The sequence below is a fragment of the Ptychodera flava genome, chromosome 4, assembly GCF_041260155.1.
Source record: "Ptychodera flava strain L36383 chromosome 4, AS_Pfla_20210202, whole genome shotgun sequence".
Lineage (NCBI taxonomy): Eukaryota > Metazoa > Hemichordata > Enteropneusta > Ptychoderidae > Ptychodera > Ptychodera flava.
In genome coordinates, this window is record NC_091931.1 from 15,103,098 (window position 1) to 15,123,326 (window position 20,229).

Genomic DNA, 20,229 nt, shown 5'->3' on the forward strand with positions numbered 1-20,229 from the left:
TATCAAACTTTCATTTCAGTTTCAAATATTTTTCCAAATTTACATCCTATTATGAAGAGCATACTAATGTCAATAATTGTACCCTTCCATGATGTTCAATAGCAGTGACCTAATAGAATGTTTACAAGACCAAGCAACACACAACAAAAGAAAAAAAGAAAAATGTATGTCTTGAATCAAGAAGTGATGTCAGATGTTTCGATACGAGTGAGCCCGTTCTACCGAATGTCCAAGTATCAGTCTGAGGTGATCAAGTAATGTTTATTTAATAACTGAATTTTAGAAATACTGTTAAGGTTTCTTTTGTTTCCAATTATGACTGCTTTGATAAATAAGGGAAATTCTGGTAAAATTACTCATTGAACCCGTCCAACGTCTACAAGCAACCCTCCCAATAACTATCCTGCTTTGGAAGAAACCCCATTACTATTTCCATATTATTGGTTCATTGTTGTTCATTTGATGCCTGCAGTTTTTCTCTAATTTGCAAATAATCAGTTTGTACTGGTGTATCAAAAGCACAATTTCATGGCCTCTATTGTAATTTTGTCTGTGGAATAAATTATTCTGGAAATGAAAAAACTACTGGTTGAATGTCAGTCTGCAATTATTTGAAGGCTTTTGAAAGAAAGAGTAAAAGAAAAACTTGTTGCAAATTACAGCGACTGACCTCATTACAAGCATTTGAGTCAGTGCTGAATGCAAATGAAAATGGTGAGCTACATGTCAAGCCATCTTATTTTTAAACACACAACAACACTGTAAACTGTCCTAAGCCGTAAATGTTTTGAATCCCCCCGGGTGGGATGTGTACGAGGAATGCCTATGTTCTCATTATGAAGTATTGATGGTGGGATTGATTAGCTTTGGCGTTGCAACTCGTCGAGTCTGTCACAGAGGAAATTGATAGCCCCTTTGTTGGCATGGTGCAAATTTTACTGACTCAGCAAAAGTGCACTGCCTTAAATACCTGGGTTCACGGCATAGTGTTAATTTGGAGGTGTAAAGGTGGCGTAGAACTTCAGCAATAGGCGCCATCTGCACCAAAGCTTCCGCATTTGTGCTATGCTGTTAAGATTGACACATCCCTTCCATATGTCATACCTGGAGATAAAGTATGATATAGACAGCCGATAAAAGTTGAAGTTTTCCATGCAAATAAGAAACGATATGTGGCAAATTTAATGAACTCAGTTGTGAAAAGACGTCTTTTGCAGTTCATGCCTTTGAGTCACATACAAGAAATGGTCATTATGAAACCACTATCTGTATGGCAACACCAATTTTTTTCAGCTTTCATAAATGGGACTAATGCACCAGAGGTGATTTTGCTGTAGCCATTCTGATGAAGCCCTTGGAAGATGGAATCACTAGATGTCATTTCAACACGAGGGAGCATTTTCCGTACACCTTCAATATCACCTTCCTATTTTCAAACATTAAGCTATCTACTTTTACTCTGAGTATACTCAATTTCTACGTTGAAATTGTATTCTTAGTGCCCAGAATGTTTAGCTCATGTTATCAACTTCATGTTGTGTGAGAGAAAACTACTATTATTTTACAGAGGATTTTTCAGTTAAGATGGTAAATTTCAGATATAAAATGAAATAATATACCTTTTGTGACTTTTTTGCAAGTCGAGAACATTGCCCCACAATGCCATCATTCCTTAAAAAACATTTCAAATACCTACTTTATTACACAAAGACCTAAATGAAAATATATTTAATTTGTTCACTGGTTTGGTTTCCATGAGGGAGTCTCTGTAAGCTCTAAAAAATGGAAACCAGTGAGGTATAGCGTTTGAAAATGCACATACTTAGGTGAGCAATAATTTTATTTTTTGTGCACGGATTGTGACCTCGCCCAGGATGTGAATCTTGCAGAACAAACTCAATTTTGTGTACTCAGCCAGGCCACTTAAGTGCCATCAGTGAGTAATCCAGTTTTGAGTGAGTTGATTACGGGCAGGACACCTCTCACAAACATCCTCTCAAGCGCTTGCCTTCACTTCCTGAAAAGCTATTTACCTACTTGTGCAATCAGCGACACTGTTTCATTTCAAAAAAAAAGATCTAATTCCTTGAGTGGTCTAACACCTGAGTGTTGGATCAAAAGTCGAGTGGCTGAAATTTAGGAAAATATGTCCTTGACTTGATCACCCAAATGGGTCACTTTAAAGCTTTTTAATAATCTGTGTGAGGTCTAATTATCTTTCATTAACTGGTGTTTGTTTTATGGATGTGGTGCAGAGAAAAAGGTGAAAATAAAAGCAAAATTGAGGTGAAAGTTTGTTAAGAAAAAATCAGCATCTAATGTTGCAGATTTGTTTCACAATGCTCGGCTCATTCTCGCCCAATGACTGTTGTCAGTGCCGCATTATCAACAGCGTGTCCCTATGTGATTAATATTCCCCGCTGAGATATTAAATTGTCAATGCTGTCATTACATTCCGACGTGCAGGATCTGTGTGGGCATGCTCATCAGGAAGCCAGTGTACTTAACAACAGAACATTTAGAATTGATGGATTGAGTCGGACGTGATATTTTCCATAGTGGTTGTGGAGTTTGAAATCATTACTTATAGACTTCATCACGAAATGACCTTAACGTTCAAAGTTTCTAATTTATTTTGGCTCCCATCATTGCAATGCGGTTGTGCAGTACTGGAATCCAATTATCCACAGTTATGGTGTGTGTAATGATACTTTGGAAAATTACAATTGTGGCTACGGCTACGGCAGCTGCTAAAATTGACAACACTGTCATTCTTGTAATACTATTATGAAAGCCCTCTAGAGAAAGACAGACTTACAGTGCACACATATTCGTCTATGGAGTGATGTATATGTGAAAGTATGACCTGACGTTATAGTATGCACTTTGAAAGTGAGAGACGTATATACTGTTGCTCAAAATTTCCTCAATGAAACTTTCAACAATTCTCTTACCAAATCAAGATTTAAAATCAAAGGTTACTCTGCATGATTTTATAATAGAGAAACAAATTACCCAACATTTACAAATATTTGAAATTCAAAGTGGCAGCCACCCCTGTGTTAGCTCTGTTAAGAAAGATACAATTTTGATTTTTGAAAAACTAAGCTGGTGAAAATTTTTTTTTTTACTCCAAAAGCTTTGAAATGAGCCATCACAAGTGGTAGATCTGAAAAGTATTGTAAAAATTTGAATCTCAAATATCTGTCCCAAAGGTGAATTCTACCTTAATATGCAAATTCCAATAAGATCACAATTACATTTACAGAGATACTAAGAACTACTTGCTTTTGATGAGGGCAGTCAGCAATATTGTTCCTGGCAAGGATTGCCCATATGTAATGAAACAGACAGAACAGTCTAATCTTTCACAATGTAGATCAAACTAGAAAGCCAGTTGGGTCACAGAAGGTCATAGCGTTTGTATGCTAAGTCTCAGGTGATTCTTCCAACACATTACGTCTCACATGTGACGTGTCATAGACAAGTCAAAGGTATCGCACCAACTGACACAGGGTGGCTGGTCACATTTTGAGAAGTGACTTTTCATTGCCTAAGTGTGATACTTTGATCTCACTAAATAATATACTGACACTCTCATTTGCATAGTGTCAATCATGAGCACAATATAGTAACAACAAAAGGCAAATATTTTTATAAATAATGTTCACTGTGCAAGCGACATTGGTTGAATTAGCTTTTGACAGTTGTAGCCATTTGTATCCATAGAGAGCTACTGTATCTATGGTATGTTACAACGGCCGTGTTACCTGAATTAATCCAAAATGCCATGAATGAACATTTCCAACGTTTTTCTTGCAATATTGTTACGTGCAGAGAAAACGAACAAAAGGGTGAACTCAGCAGTTAACGTTTTAAACAAAATTTATTACAAAAAATAAAACTATTGCTAAGTTAGGGATAGAGTACAAGCTTTAAAAGTGTACAGACTACTTATCTCAGCTGGGACGGCAAAGCTCCAGTCTCAGAGTTGTAACAGTCAGTTGGATGAATGAACAGTCCTTGCAGGCTTGAAGCTGCACAAAGTCCACAGTATAAATCCAGCGTTGGCAGTGAAGGTCTTGAAAAGTCAGAGAATGACTACTGCTGGAGTTTAGTAACACACAAGAGACACGATCCAAAAGTCTGACTGGAAGCTGTGCACGTCCCTTTTATAAAGGCATATAAGAACAATCTAGAACTTTTATTGACATGCTAATTACTGTTCTAAAATTATCTCCCTTACACAACTAATCAACTTTCCAGAACATTCCAAACATGACTAATTGAATTCAAGGTTGTGAGGTCATCAAGGGCAGTGACCTTGAGATGTTCTAGACTAATTGAACTCAGGTCATGATGAGTGTGGGGGAAATGACCTACATAACAATATATACTCTGCGAGCCAATGACATTGCTGTTGGATATGAACTGACATATGTCCTGCTCCTGACATTGAGTATGACAGATTCATTTTGATAATCTGTGATTGTAGGTTTGTGGTGTGAAAGCAATTCTGATATAGATTTCTTGTCAACCGATCACCTTCATGCTGGGAGCAACCTTACCGAGGACAGACATTGACGTTACACGTACAGACATGAACAGTCAACACTCATCCCAGGATACTGTTCTCCCTTTGCTGTGCTAGAGTTTCTAAATTGCCATTCACACCTCTTTGATTCATCAAACGTTAATTGCCACAAGCAGAGAGAGAGAGAGAGAGAAGACAAGAGCCTCCCAAATGTCCGTGTAAGATGTGTCCGCCGTAACGAAATCCACTTTCAATAAACAGCATGAGTTCACAACCCAGCACGGTATCTTCAGGGAAACGATGTCACTTAAAAAGTCAGTTTGATTGAAGTAGACATTTTCTATAATCCTAGATCTCCGACATAGCGTCATTTCTTTTTTTTTTTTCCTGGACACACACTCAGTTACTTGATGTATCTCAGCATGGAACATCTTCAGTTGTAAGTAAATAGAATGGAAAAAGTAGTCCCAAACAGATTGGAAGTAAATTTCATCCTCTGTGCATGAGTAACTGATCACTGATCTTGGAAGATACTGTTCCGTAATTCAGAAGAAAGCAGAATCGATGAGAAAAGTTTCATTGAAGATGAGGCAATGCTTTTTAATAGGCCAGTAGCTGTAACTTTTGATGATTTCTTTATTAATTTTGTTAAATTCTTTTTTATGCAAACTTTCACATAAAAACTGGGCATTTTGCCAAAACCTAAAAATCTATGGTTAATAGCAATTACCATAATATATTTTTGCTCTTGTAAATGCTTGAACCTACGCACCAGTACTGTGACATTGCAATGGAGAATTTTGAGAAACATATATTCCAACAGTTTTCACTTTTCGTATCGTGTCAAGTTCTCTGCTAATATTTCACATGAAACAACTTTAAAGAGACTTGAAATTTTCACATAAAAAAATTCATTAATCAAAAATCCTGTTGGACGGTTTGACACCATGACCTGGTAGCATGCAATCAAATACAGTGAAGATTGCATATTTTTTATCAGTTCTGGTCGTCGTTCAGAATCAATGGTAACTCATATATGAAGATCAAATTTTTTTATGTCCCGTTTTCTGACTTTTATGCTCCGGATGATTTATTTTATGTCGGTCCTTACAGGCGTGAGTCTTTTCTGACACGCAATTAATTTTAATACCTTACAGTATAACTTTTAATTGCTGCTTTATTCCTGGATGACAGATTTTGAATTACTGTTTGAGGTATTTGGCGAGAAAGAATAAAATTTAATTTTTCTTATTTCATCAGATTTAGAGACCATATCACAGCTGTACTGCACTCTGGATGCATGCATATCAGTAGATTTCGCGGTCTGATAGTTGAGTGATGTTTTTGCCAGAAAACGCTGATTTTCCTGTCTACTGGAAAATTCAATCATGATGATCATAGTGTTTCTGTTTTCTATATCGTCCAGCAGATCATATGTACATGTATGCCTTGTTGACCAATATTTGAATACAAGGGAATTTGGAATTTCTCAAATAATTCAAAAGTGTGGGGGGGGGGGGGGGGGGGAAACGGGAGACACCAACTATGTGATCCTGAGTGAATAAATATTGTGAACATGGCTTTTACTTGGCTAATACCCACTGCCCATATACAAATTCCCATATTTTGGAAAGAATTTGACTGAACATTATGGTAAATAGTTGTTAAATATTTTCATAAGTTGCCTCAAGTGTGAATGGAGTTTTTGTCAAATAAGTGAACAATTTGAAGTACACATACATGAGCTAGCTGGCATCAAACAAATTGTAGAAAATTTGTACATCTGCATTGGAGGGGATAATGTAAGTTAACCAAGAAGAGTTCATCATTTTGTTACAGTATGAAAGAAGTGCTTTGCCGTCAAAATTATCGTATCCCACGTCGCCCAAACAACATCTTGCTGTACTTCAGCCGAACAATGCCTACCAGTGTGACACAACATTGGCGTTGTGGGCGATTGTGAAGCATCTATAATTGTCACCCAGTGTCAATTAGTTTTGACATGAAGTATGTCAAGCATGGCCCGGGATAATTGCTGATAAGAAAAGGCATATCTCTTCAAGATATCACATCACATCTCATTACTGGAGGTTTACACTCATCCATGTTTCAATTTGTCGTAGCGGGATTTCGATTTTGACATGAAGTGGGTCAAGGTGACCTTGAACTTGTGTCTACCAATCTTGTCAGCGCATTAATATTTTATATGACAATTATTTTTTTTGTGAGTTCTAAGAGAATGATATTTAAAGATTTGTGTATTTCATTCTCTCTTGGAATGAAATTTTGTCGGAAAAAAAATCAACATAACATAAAGGAATGAATATTATCGTTCAGCATAACCATTTCATCACTGAAGTCAGAACTTTCCAAAGAGACACAAGGCAAAATGTTGAGTTCTCTAAATGTTATTTCTGTGCATTGTGTTGTGTAAGAAACTTTAGAAAAGTGGGTATGTATTACATTGCCTTCTCGGGCAGGGTTTTATACCCAAGAAATAGTCATTTTTAATGCGAAATATTAATTGACATGTTTTAGGAAATACACTCTCTGTTAGAAAATAAGCTCAGTGGTTCCAATTTTTTTCCTCTTTGCTATCAAATGCAGTGGTTTAATGTTTCAAAAAAAAAAAAATATTGGCGGAAGTTCCAAGACTAAATTTCTTTGTTGTTAACAGTGCATGTCATCAGAGATTTTCCTCCAGTATAGATAAGATAATTAAAATCAACTTTTTTTTAATGTATGATAAAGGATATTAGGCTTCTAAGCAAAGTCTTTGTATGTTCAGATTCTAATGGACAGATTACCTGCTTTAAAAAAAAAATTGTGTGGGATGTGGTATTTCTGAATTTCTTCTTATCTATCAAGGAAGTGCTTTATATAAGAACTGTGCCTCTGGGAAATTTATCATCTGCTCTGCAATTTTGCAAATGCAGCTTACTGTCATATGGAATTTTTTTTTTTTCCAGTTTTTCCCTATGCTGACTGTAAATCTCACAAAAGCCCTTAGACAATCCTTTGCTAATGGAAGTATGCATAGAGTTTTATCAATGAGCTTGGCACGTAATCCAAACGATGGAATTTAATGCGTAACACACACATACACATAAATAAGCTGGGTCCATCTTGATGGAAGCCTCCTAATCACCATTTAGCCATTTAACTTCTCAAAATAGGGCTGTAATAACCCTGGCTGGACGTAATAGCAATAATAGTCTGAATTTCACATTGCCATGCGATAAATTCAGCTTAAATTGGACCGTTAATGCTTTGCATGTCTTAAAGGGTGGTGTTTTGCCATCCCAAGTGGGCGGTGTGTTTTATGTAATACATACAGAGGGAGAGAAATATCGGTGAAATAAGATGCAGTATTATAATATGTTTTACCATAACAACTGCCTGTCTTTATTAATGCGTATGACGGCACCTATTTGTCAGTATAAGGGAATGCAGCTTGTGATGACTTTGAATGCATTTCCGCGGTGGCGCTATGTCAGCCTCAACGCTTTGATTATCATTCTAAAATGTTCATGATTGCATAGCTGTATCCGGTAGTTTTTGATTGTCAAATCAAAATTATATTGAGCATTTTACGGCCTCTGTGTGCAGACATGTGGATTTCATGGTCGAATCAGGGTTGATATTTAATTCCCCATTTCAGAAAATACATAAATCACTTTTGAATTACATTTTACCGTGTAACTACCGCGCCATTGCAAACCGTTCTGTTCTTTTAAAATTGAGCCCTCCCTGCCAGTTCCAACGATTTAGTATGAAATTCTGCAATCATGATTTCAGCAATGAATATTCAAACGGCTGACCAAGAATTCAGTGAACTGCATTCTAAAAGTAATGTTTTTTCGTTATTTTAAAATGGGCAGCTCTTTTTTGCAAAGTCACACAAAATGAATTGAAATTCAGGCCATGTTTAACCCTTCGAGTGCTGTAATTTTTTCCCACCAAAATTTTACTGCCACATTTTACCAATTTTTATGAATTTTGCTGAAATTTTTTGAAAATTTAAACCAAATGGACATCATGTTTTATTGGCTACAGTTTTTTATCAAAATTTTTGCAAAAATCTGAGAAAAATTGACTGTAGTATATTTTATAAAGATGAGAAAAATTGACATTGGCGCTCAAAGGGTTAATCTGAGTACAATTTGTATTGTATAAGAGAGCATTAAAAATGTCACATATGGCAATTTTCCTTTTTTTCCCGTTTTGGTCGACAAGGTCTCTCTGTTAAAACTGTTTAACCATGGTTTCCTGTTTGCAACACGGTCTTACAAAGTAAATCATCAAAGTCATTGACTTGAACTAGAATGCGCCTCAAGGACAGATATTTAGACTCTCAAAATTTTACAATACTTTTCTGATCTGCAGCTGTGGAGGTAAATTGAAGCTCTTAAAGTACAGTTTTCACCAACTTATTATTGTGAAAATCAAATATTTGTTTTTATTCTCATGGAGTTAACACAGGGATGGTGGCCATTTTGAATTTCCAATATTGGTAAATCTTGGGTAATTTGTTTCTCAGGTACCAAACTTTGCAAGTTAAACTCCCCACTAGTTTAAATTAAATTATTGACTTTGAAAGAAAATGGTTGAAAGTTTCCTTGAGCCAAATTTAAGCAAAAGTTGAAGTCTTTTAGATGCCAAGGGGCATACTGCCTTATATAGAGATGGTGAAAGCATTCATTTTAAAAAGGATTTTCATTTTGTATGTATGTTTATGTTTATTTTTCTAATACTACTGGGTAGTACATCGTTACCCTGTAGTAAAACAGACACATGTTTTCCATGTGTTTTTTAATCACAAAAAAGTTACGCTCTAAAACTCAGAAATAGCCAAGATTCTTGGGAGCAGTCTCACTATTTTTGAAAAGGGCCCCAAAAGTTGAAAAATTCAATTTAGCTGATATGGAAGCCTTTTAATATGATATGACATATCAATTACTCGCAGTGTGACAATGTTGGAAAATGGTATACACTGTATGTTTGACATTGTGAACAAAATACACTCACAGCAACTGTCACCGAATAAAAAAAAGACCAAAGGCATTCCAGCCCTCCCACACAACCTTCATTAATTAGTCCCCACGGACACCGTCCGGGGGGACTTATAGGTTTGGTCATGTCCGTGCGTGCGTGCGTGCGTGCGTGCGTCCGTCTGTGCGTGCGTCCGTCCGTTCACGCAGATATCTCAGATACGCCTCAAGCGATTTCATTCAAACTTGGTACATAGATTACTTCATATGTCATACATATGCACGTCGATTTGTTTTTTGATACGATCCAATATGGCCGCCAGGCGGCCATTTTATTACGATTTTTTCATGTACAGAGCCATTACTCAGGCATATCTAAACCGATTTTATTCAAATTTGGTACAAGGACATTGACCTATGTCATACATATGTACGTCGATTTGTTTTGTGATACAATCCAATATGGCCGCCAGGCGGCCATTTTATTACGATTTTTTCATGTACAGAGCCATAACTCAGGCATATCTCAACTGATTTTATTCAAAGTTGGTACAAGGACATTGACCTATGTCATACATATGCACGTCGATTTGTTTTGTGATACAATCCAATATGGCCGCCAGGCGGCCATTTTATTACGATTTTTTCATGTACAGAGCCATAACTCAGGCATATCTCAACTGATTTTATTCAAAGTTGGTACAAGGACATTGACCTATGTAATACATATGCACGGTAATCTGTTTTGTGATACGATCCAATATGGCCGCCAGGCGGCCATTTTGTTATGATTTTTTCATGTACAGAGCCATAACTCAGACATGTTTCAACCGATTTTATTCAAAGTTGGTACAAGGACATTGAACAATGTCATAGACATGGACGTCAATTTGGTTTGTGATACGATCCAATATGGCTGCCGTGTGGCCATTTTGTTATGATTTTTTCATGTACAGAGCCATAACTCGGGCATATCTCAACCGATTTTATTCAAAGTTGGTACAAGGACATTAACCTATGTCATACATATGTAAGTCAATTTGTTTCATGATATGATCCAATATGACTGCATGGCAGCCATTTTGTTACAATTTTTTCATGTCGTTAGCCAAAACTAGGGCACGTCTCAACCGATTTTATTCACCGATTTTATTCAAACTTAGTAAAAGGACATCAGACCAAATTCATGAAGAGGACTCTATCCTCTCTGAGGATTTGTAATCAAAGTACCCATTAACAAGTGGGGACTGTGTCATCTACGATGACTTATTTTTTACGCCATGACAACTTTGCCTAGGCGAATGATTAAACCCTGAAGTTGTGGAAAATTATCTCAGCATAAAACGTAACAACCTGTGTTGCCCACAGATTGGAATTAGATATACTTTGGCTTGTGAGATGTCAAACATTTGGCATTTGCCCATTCACCATTTATGTAGGAAAACTAAATTTTTACCAATGTTTTGACAGTGCTGTTACAGTAGATGGGAAATTCTTAGTCTTCACCATGGCAAACAACTAAAATTAAAAGGAGATCGTTATATGAAAATGACACAATCACACGGAAACTGTGATATACCAATGAGATGACATCAATGAAAATCTACAACCTATATTCAGGGTCTCGATAACATTAATTGCAGTAACTAACAACCATCCTGATTGCACTGCTTCCCAGAGAGACTCAAGTCCCGTCGGAGCAAGGATGTATGTTGCTCATTAAATGACTCCTTGTTTGATGTGCAAGTATTTTGTTAATTTTAGACAAACTAAAAATTGAAATATTAATAAAGATGCTTTATGCACTTGGAAGCGCCAAGAATATGTATTCGATAAAATACTGTCATCGTAAATTTTCATTTACTTTAGGGCTGCGCTTTCCTCTAATTATAACATAAACTGGTTTCCTCATTGTTCGTTGATAATTTTGAGTTCAAACTTAGTTTTACTGTCATCAAATAATTGAAGTACCCATGCCAGCATTCGTGTAAGCAAGCCATTTGATTTTGTTATCTCATAGATGTTGAATTATATTTCAAACTCTTGCGTTTAACTTTATATGTTTCTGCACATATCACCATTCACTTCAAATGGCTTCTGTGTGCTCCGGTGGCCTCTATACTGATTGTTGCATAATTGCTGTATTTCAATGAAATTGTATGTATTTTACAATATTTGCAATAGAAGCAAGTATATTCAGGCATTGCTTGATGCACAAATTGAATAATTTCTTCACACAGTGCTGTGCATATTTTCCTGAATAAGTTGTATTTATTCATAAAATGTTACACATTTACCCTTCCACCATCAAATGTTAGTAGATCCCCATTGATTTTTACGGCAAGGCTAGATCACTGTTGACAGAAATGGGAGGGGGATATAAAGTTACATAGAACTTGCCATAATAATGATCACTGGGAAAGATTTTCATGCCTCTAACCAAGCAGTGTGAGTGGTATGTTCTGGAATTAACACCTCAGAAAGCTTTGCCAATACCGGTATCATTGAAAAGAATCTGTCTTTGCCTTCAGTTCTGCCTGGAACCTTTTTTATGAACTTGATCTTGGCAAGAGAAAATAATCTTGATAACCAATGGAAAATCCATGCATATAACCAACAATGAGAAGGTTATTGGCGCATTAAACACTTGAGCTAATGACAGCCTCCAGGGTTGAATAATTGCAATGTGTGCTTGACAGATTGGTACGTTTTCCACTTGACCTTGCTGTGAGCCAGTTAATTGAATGTTGTATTTGGCTATAAATGCTTTATAGAGTGTGGGCTTACTTTTTACGGCAAGTGCTTGCAGGCATGAAAAGCTTCTTATCCCATTGCAGTGAAAGTGAGTCAACTTCATGGAAAATAGCTTGCTTGCAAGTCTGATAGTGAGATCCTTTCTTTTATCCCATGTTTATTTCCCTCTAGGATAATCTAATATTTAGATTTTTAGTCAAGTTAATTCATTTCAGCAGATTTGTCTGTTCATGTTGGCTGAATATTTAAATATGTTTCCTTACGGGTATAAATGATATAATACTCTGTAGCTTTGTTGTAGCCCAAGATCATATTTGCACGGCACGACTCCTCGTATTTTACATGAATTTTTCAGAAAATCACCGGCAGACCTGTTGCATCATGCAGTTAGCATTGAACAATATTAATTCAGTCACCATCCTGGCTTTGGTTCGTCCTAAAACTAGCAATTGCATACGCCGACATTTTAACCTTCTTATGTTGAATTTGCAGTAGTCTGTAGTGGAGGTCAAACCTGTTCATGGGAGACTGACAGTCAACAGGTTAATCCCTGATGAACTTTAAGCACCGTGGGTAGTGTAGATTGAATCCGATAAAAGTATTACTGTACCGGATAAAAATGGATCACATCAAGGAGTAAAATGGGATAATAAAAGAGAACCGTCATCCCACGCTTGACCTCGCTGACTGATGATTCTAATCTCTAACACTGTATTTTCTTGTCATGTAGCTGACAAGCAATAAAGCTTCTTTAATTCCATTGTGAATTTTTAAATGATAATATTTGACAAGGAAGAAATGTTGCTGTACTTTTAAATCTACTATGAAACCCTGTCAGTATGTACTAATTAATCCACTAAAGTGATTTTACATTTTCTGTAAAAAAAAAAAGATAAAAGGTCTTGGCCTTCCTGTAAGGACTGTTAAGTCGAAACGTTGAGAAAATTTCTGTGATTGAGATGATATATGTCCCATTAACAAATCATGACAGTCTGAACTCTTCAACTGTGATTATTTTATATCTCAGACAGTGTCGACCTTTTCACTTTGTGTCCAAGATGAATTAATTAACCCTCTGAGAGCCAAAGGCATTTTTTTGTCGTTTGCTTTGTACACTATAAAGTCGGAAAATTTTGTTGTCAGATCCAGACAATCATTTTTTCAGATTTTTGCCAAAATTTTGATAAAAAACTGTAGCCATTGAAAAGTGGTGTCTCAGTACCGGTAGTCCAAAATTTTCAAACAAATTATAGAAAATTCACAAAAATTGGTGACATGTTGAACTAACATTTTTGATGGGGAAAATTACAGCACTGGTTTGTCTGAATTGAACATGGAAGAAAGCCTTGCTGCATTATCTCCAAAAAAGCCATTATATCTATCCCACAAATCTTACTGAAAATCTCAGTCACAGCCATGCATGCACACATGCATGTGCTGGGTAATAACATTCAAAAATTGACAAAAAATCCAAATGATGTATGGACAAAGTACAAAACATACAGAAAGCAACAGAGTCAGACAGGAAAGGAAGATAATATGTGAAATTCTGGTGATGAAAGAAAGAAGTGATGACAGGTGTTTCAAAAAGAGTGAGCACATTCTATCAGAATGTATGTAACACCTGCCAAGATTTGTGAATCATAGGTAGGAGATTACACCTTGTGGTACCAGTACAGTTTTACTCTGAATAATCTGAGAATTCTAGTTTTTTAGTTCAACAAACTTCACATTATAGAAGGTGAAAAGCCATACCCAATCTTCCCTGTGTTGCCATTTCATAGTTATGTCAGACTTGGATTAAAGCTGTTTCAATCTCTTGTTATTAAAACATAATTTAATGTACCTTTGTTTCCCTAAATACACCCGTTCATATTTGTAATCAGTTGCCTCATATGTACAGTGGTAAATCTCTGAAAAGCATATTAATGGTAGTATGCGCACCGAAATTGAAAGGCACAAACTTTTGCTCACACTTTCCTGAACGGAATTTTAAACATGTCCCTTTCAAAATCATGAATAAAGATCAGAGGGTCACCATGCTGGAGAAGCAAATTACTCAATGTTTCCAGACACTTGAAATTCCAAAAGGTCACAATCCCCATGTTCCCAATTTAAAAACAGGTAAATACTGTACCCTGCTCATTGTCATGGTGTTTTTAACACAGAAAGGTAATACAGAAACACTTTGCATATCATAGTACCAGTAAGGGTAGTCTTTCCATGACAGCAAAATGAATGCTTCACTGTCCGAACTAAATATTGATATTGTATAACCCAGCTTACATTTTTGAAAAGGTATTATTTTCATGCCATATCATCTCATCCAAATCATGCAATAAGATAAGACTTACACCTTGGAACTCCCAGCCCTGAGTTGATTAAAATATCCTTCAAACTTTGTAAATAAGTAAATAAGCTTGCTTAACAAATCCTTGAAGTAGCTTTAGGAGCAATGGGGTAATGTTTACCCCCGAAGCGCCGAAACCTTTGCAGGTTAAATTATGAATTTTGGAAGGTGTGAGATAAAAAAAGTTGCCGGATATTTCACAACTTTGGAGTGTGAAGGGAAGCTGACAGCCAACATGAATCATATCCTTGTCTGACTTTCATTCTGTTAGTGTTTTCATACTATTGATTTGATTATATAACTTTTGGGTTACAGATAATTGGCACTAGAGATTTGCAAAACATCAAAAACCATTTATGGCCATCTGCAATTTACAGCCGATGTTTGTGTTGCTTCACGGTTAAATGATTGCATTTAAATGACGATGTCATTTGTCAGTGAAGATATTTTCAGATTATGCCATACGTTTGAAACAAAAATTGAAGAAATCAGAAACAAAATGGTTTCTCAGTGAGACACCAAACTTTCACACTAACGACTCTTTATCCATGACCTTATAAAAATGAACTACAATTATACTTGCCTATCAGATCACAGTTGTGGAAACCTTTGCCCCCCCCCCCCCCCCCCCAAAAAAGTCAGATTGTTAACAATCTAAAAAAAAATCTAGTCCTTTTAGAGTACATGCTATCTAATTTTCATGTCGCTGGCTCTATCATCAATGCAAATTTGTAGGAATGTATATTCATTGCCAGTGGATGTTTTAGTCTATGTCTACACAAGTCACAGCAATCACAGAAATACAAGGATATCACAGTCCTACTCCTTAAGGTAGAACGCACCTCGGGGACAGACATTCGGACTCTCAAACTTTTACAATTCTCTTCTGATATACTACATGTGGGAGTTCATTTTAAAGCTCTTGGTGAAAGAAAAGTTTTCATCAGCTTATTTTTTCGAAATTCGAAAATTTTTATTTTTCTCCATAGAGTTAACAAAGGGATGGCGGCCATTTTGAATTTCTAATATCGGTAAATCTTGGGTAATTTGTTTCTCTAGTACCAAAATTTGCACAGTGACCCCCTATTTTTATTCTTGATTTTAAAAGAGAATGTTTAAAAGATTCCTTGAGGAAAGTTAGAGCAAACGTTTAAGTATTTCACTTTCGAGGTGCATATTACCTTAAAGGGGCATGTGGCATAATCAAATGAACTTTTACAATGATTTATACATTTGTTCTTGACAGGATAATATAAATATTTTGATGTTTGTATGCTTTCTTTAACCAATGGATTTTCCCTGTGCGAACGTTTTTGGCTGAGTCAGCGTGCTTGCTGGGAGATATTCACATTACCAAGGCTGAAAAAAATTGTGCTATTCCGATAATCCGACCTACCCTATTTTTTTACCTGCTGACCCTAGACTTTTTAGAGCTACGTAAATGTGGAAGTATAAAAAAGAAAGAGAAAACCTGCAAAATCACACGTTTGTTTCATCACGTTTGACTTTTGCTTGAACGAGGATGTCTTTGATATTTTATTCCTTTATATGCTATGATAGTGTTTCTGGAAGTGTTGTGGCCATTGTTTGATCATCCCGAACCCCTGAAAAATGCATATTAAAAAAATAACAATATTTTGGAGAAAAAATCCCTGCCTACCTACCTACCTTAATTTTGAAAGCCATGTTTCAACTTTTATTGGAACAGCACTATTTTTTTTTGCCAAATGATCAAGCAATCATTACTACTGATTAATTGATAATGACAGAAGTCTTGAAAAGAACACCCAGTCCTGACAATATGGTCATGGTAAGTTGAATAACAAAACTGCTCAAATGGGTGGTTCTTGAACATTACGTGAAATGCAGTCCTTTGAAAGTGAAAAACTCCTGTTTAAACAATGTTTGCCCCTTCATGCCCTTGTCAAATCTCATAAAATTGAAGCAAAATAATTCGTGCAGATGTGATTTACGCACTCCTGCCCGGTTATCATGATTTCAAGTGTTATTTAATGAAATTTAAGATCAACTTCCAAATCAGCAGACTAGGTTACAGACCATTAGAAAGCATTACGCATAAAGGGAAACATTTTTATGTGATGGCAGTTTCTGCTCAGAAAATATAGCGCGTGAAAATCCATCAGTCAGGCCTCTTTGATGTGAAGTGCATGATTTTCTGGTTAAAGTCTTACAACCTTTCACGTTTATTTTACCCTCATAAATTGTTGTTTTAGAACTCATCTCATGGGACAGATGGGCCAAGTTTGCTGACAAAATCGGTTCTGCAATTTCCCGTTTGTTATGGGTGCCGTGGCATTTTACTGGTTTTCTAATAAAACAAATGGTGTGTGACCACATTCCTGCTGAAAAAAAAAACATGTCAATAATATCACAAATAGTAGTAATCAGATTTTTCATCCTTCCGGCAGTGCCTGTCATTCTCTGCCCAGTAACTTTAACGCCTAATAAAAAGTGGTAATAGTTGAGTCATAAATTTGATGTACCCCCTCAGGGATGTACGAGAGTATCAAACCGCATGCAATGAGGGAATTGTGCACTGTTTAACAAGACGATGTGACGTCATTCAGGAAGTTGGAGGACCCTGTCTGTTTGTCTGTCAGTTTGTCATCTGTCTTTCATGTTTTGAATTATGTTATGTCAGTCACAATGGAAAATTGGGATTTTGGACTAGTTTTTTGTTTGATTTATGATAGCTGCATGTACAAGTGTGCCATAGAATATATTGATCAAAAACTAAACATATTGCTGCAAAGATGTACATTTAATTACTAAAAGGAATTGTGCCCAAAAGAAAAAAAAAATCATGCAAACTACTATGAGAAAACTCAGAGAAGTATTTTTAATTTTGTCGCACTGTGATGAGACACAAGAATGAGCCAACAATTCTGTAATTTATGCATGTTTTCAGTATCAACTTACACCCAGAAACATTTCATCCTTGTGAAATATTCATATCATCCCGTATTGGTTCTATTTTTGTCAAGACTGAAATTTTTACAAATATTCTTTTCTGATGTCCACATATCTAGCATAGCTACTAAAGTAAGAAGAACGATTTGAATTTCCTGGCTTTTTGGGGGATTATGTTGCTGAATTTTATCTGTTTAGTTGGAAAAGTGTCCACACTTTCAATTTCTCTGATAATGAGGTAGTTATAATGCTCTGACTCACCGCTGACAGGAATCATTTACACGGGTATTTTAGATTCTCAATTGATAAGGTGGATTGACACATGCACCTTTTCCGCGTCGGGGTCACCCAGTGTTCCCAGCCTCTCATCATGTAAACCATGTTAAACAAGCCCCTAGTGCGTGATTACTGTCTCGCCGAAATCACGTCGGCACACTCAGAATTTCTTTCATTTGCACACTGAGGAGAATTTATCTTCCGTTTGGCAGGAATTCTGGCAAAAGATACTTTTAACCAAAAGCGAATATCAATCATTTCCCAACAGGCTTTTATCCATTTGGTTGAAGTAAAATCTAAAAGTTTTGGGCAGGTATTCCAAGTTTACAGAGGAAAACAAAAAAATTAGCCAAGATGACTGCTGCTTTCTGAAAAAGTATTATCCAAATACAATAAATTTTGATTTTTTTTTCCCCAATCAATGATGAATTTTTATCGTAATGAATATTTCCATAAGTAGACTGCCATTACCCAGAGTTTGAATTGTGTCAAAGAAACACACGACTTGGCATTACTTAAACTGAAGTCAGGAGATTTTACTGGTAGTACTGTAGCCTAGATTTCTCCGTGTTTAATTTGTTATGATGTCTCCAGCCTCATCATCTACAGATAAGGGATTATTGACTGTCAGTAGAAATGTAAGATTTACGAGTTCAGAGGAATACCTCAAATGATACAAACTGTAAAATACATCTGTTGGTGATTCAATGGTGTGTCACCAGGTAGTTCTTAAAGTGTGATAAAAGCACACACACACACAAAAAAACTTTGCATGCTGTAAGGACACTGCCTTACTTGATACCAGTTATGCAGAGAGCATCTGTAAGAAGACATTAATAGGCTAGTAACAAGATTTTCGTTTGAATGACCAGAATTCAAAAGATGGAACAGACAAGAAACAGCCTCACTGTCAACTAAAATGTCAAAGGGAAATACTTACAGACAGAAAAATTCAGATGGTGAAAGTGTTTCACTCTTTTGCAGTCACTCCAGTGAAGTTAGCGTGCATCGAATGATGTTAACATTCATCCTGCCCAGACTATTCCTGTTCAGACTCCACTTGACTAGGGCTATCAGCCGGAGCTGAGTGTATATAGGCACATGATATGCTTGCCACTTTACGTGTGAAAACACAGTGGCAAATATTGATCTACATACCATGTGTGTGTAGCTTTTATTATATTACTTGCCGGGAGGCTTATCTCGTGGCTGATTGGGCACACACATTTGACAATTGAAGCTCTCGATAGATACACTGATACTCGGCTGTGTTCAATTGATGGATGATAACAATGTGATGCGTGTTTTTTCTCCCAGTTTTCAATGTCTGAAATACTCGAATTTCAGTGTTGAGGAGATTTCTTTTTTAATCTGAATGTGTCTGCATCAATGACAATTAGGAATGTGTCCCTCAAAGTCAGTGAATGTGTTTGCATGTAGACATGGTTAAAATGTTATCATGTCATTGGTGTCTGAAAAGTTGTGGTGATGCTTTTTGGCCAATTTTCATACCAGTTTTGGCAAATATGGTAACTGTGTCATCATGTGACATTGTTGTTGGCATGTTTTACTGACATCGATCTTGACCAAATTTCATGCATATAATTTTTGAGCTTTTTTTTTCAAATATAGGTAAAATGAGAGTTATGCCCTTTACATGAAATCCATTCTTCCTATTTTAGGTGCCTTGCCATCATTCAAATAAAATTATCTGAACGGGAATTGTGACTTTTAGTGTAGTGCAAGAGTTTTGTCATTTACAGTGTAAACTTTGTAAGAGTTCAAAAGCCTCTACCTCCCCTCCCCCACCCCACCCTCACCCCGTTACTTGTGCAGAAGTTGAACTTTGCCACAGAGAGCGATGTGATTTAGCTAAACCATGATAGCAAACATGGTGTTTACAGGGTTGAACAAAGTTTTTGACTGCCTCCATATGACATGACAGCACCTTATTAGACACTGAGAAATGTTAAGATGTAAAGTTGGGGAATGCCTTGGCTTAAGTCGATAGGCAGGCCCGGCATCCCTGCCGGAATTTTCAATTTATTAAGTGGGCATTCCTCAAACAGTGTGAAACGTCACCCCATACAAGCAAAGCAAATTCCACGACGGATGACAGAGAATTAGATGTAGAGATATGAAACTATCATGCACGAGTGCATCTACTGTAATGGTCAAGCTCACATCAGAAAACCCTTCTGACACGGCTAATGACAGAAGAGAAAAGATTTGGGAGCTAAGGAAACAACTTTAACCCGGATAGCTTGATCTTTATTGATGTGCCACAAAGGCTAATTGATTCATTCATCTTTCGTTTGCACAGAAAATACAACTTTGTTGTAATCACAGTTAAGCATTCATTAGCTGACCTGATAGCTGGTGTGATATACGAT

The 20,229-nt window shown here is 36.4% G+C and overlaps 2 protein-coding genes across 4 annotated transcripts in view; one reads left to right on the top strand and one right to left on the bottom strand.

The window, feature by feature from the left end:
* LOC139130982 (cholecystokinin receptor type A-like) overlaps positions 1–18,939 on the bottom strand; it is a 185,442-nt gene extending 166,503 nt beyond the window's left edge. For both annotated transcript variants that reach the window (XM_070696857.1, XM_070696860.1), the window contains exon 1: positions 18,777–18,939. The gene's annotated coding sequence lies outside the window, so the exon portion shown is untranslated. The remainder of the gene's footprint in view (positions 1–18,776) is intronic.
* The window catches only part of LOC139130981 (TBC1 domain family member 19-like), a 161,109-nt gene that overhangs the window by 87,385 nt on the left and 53,495 nt on the right, over positions 1–20,229 (top strand). The window lies entirely within an intron of this gene.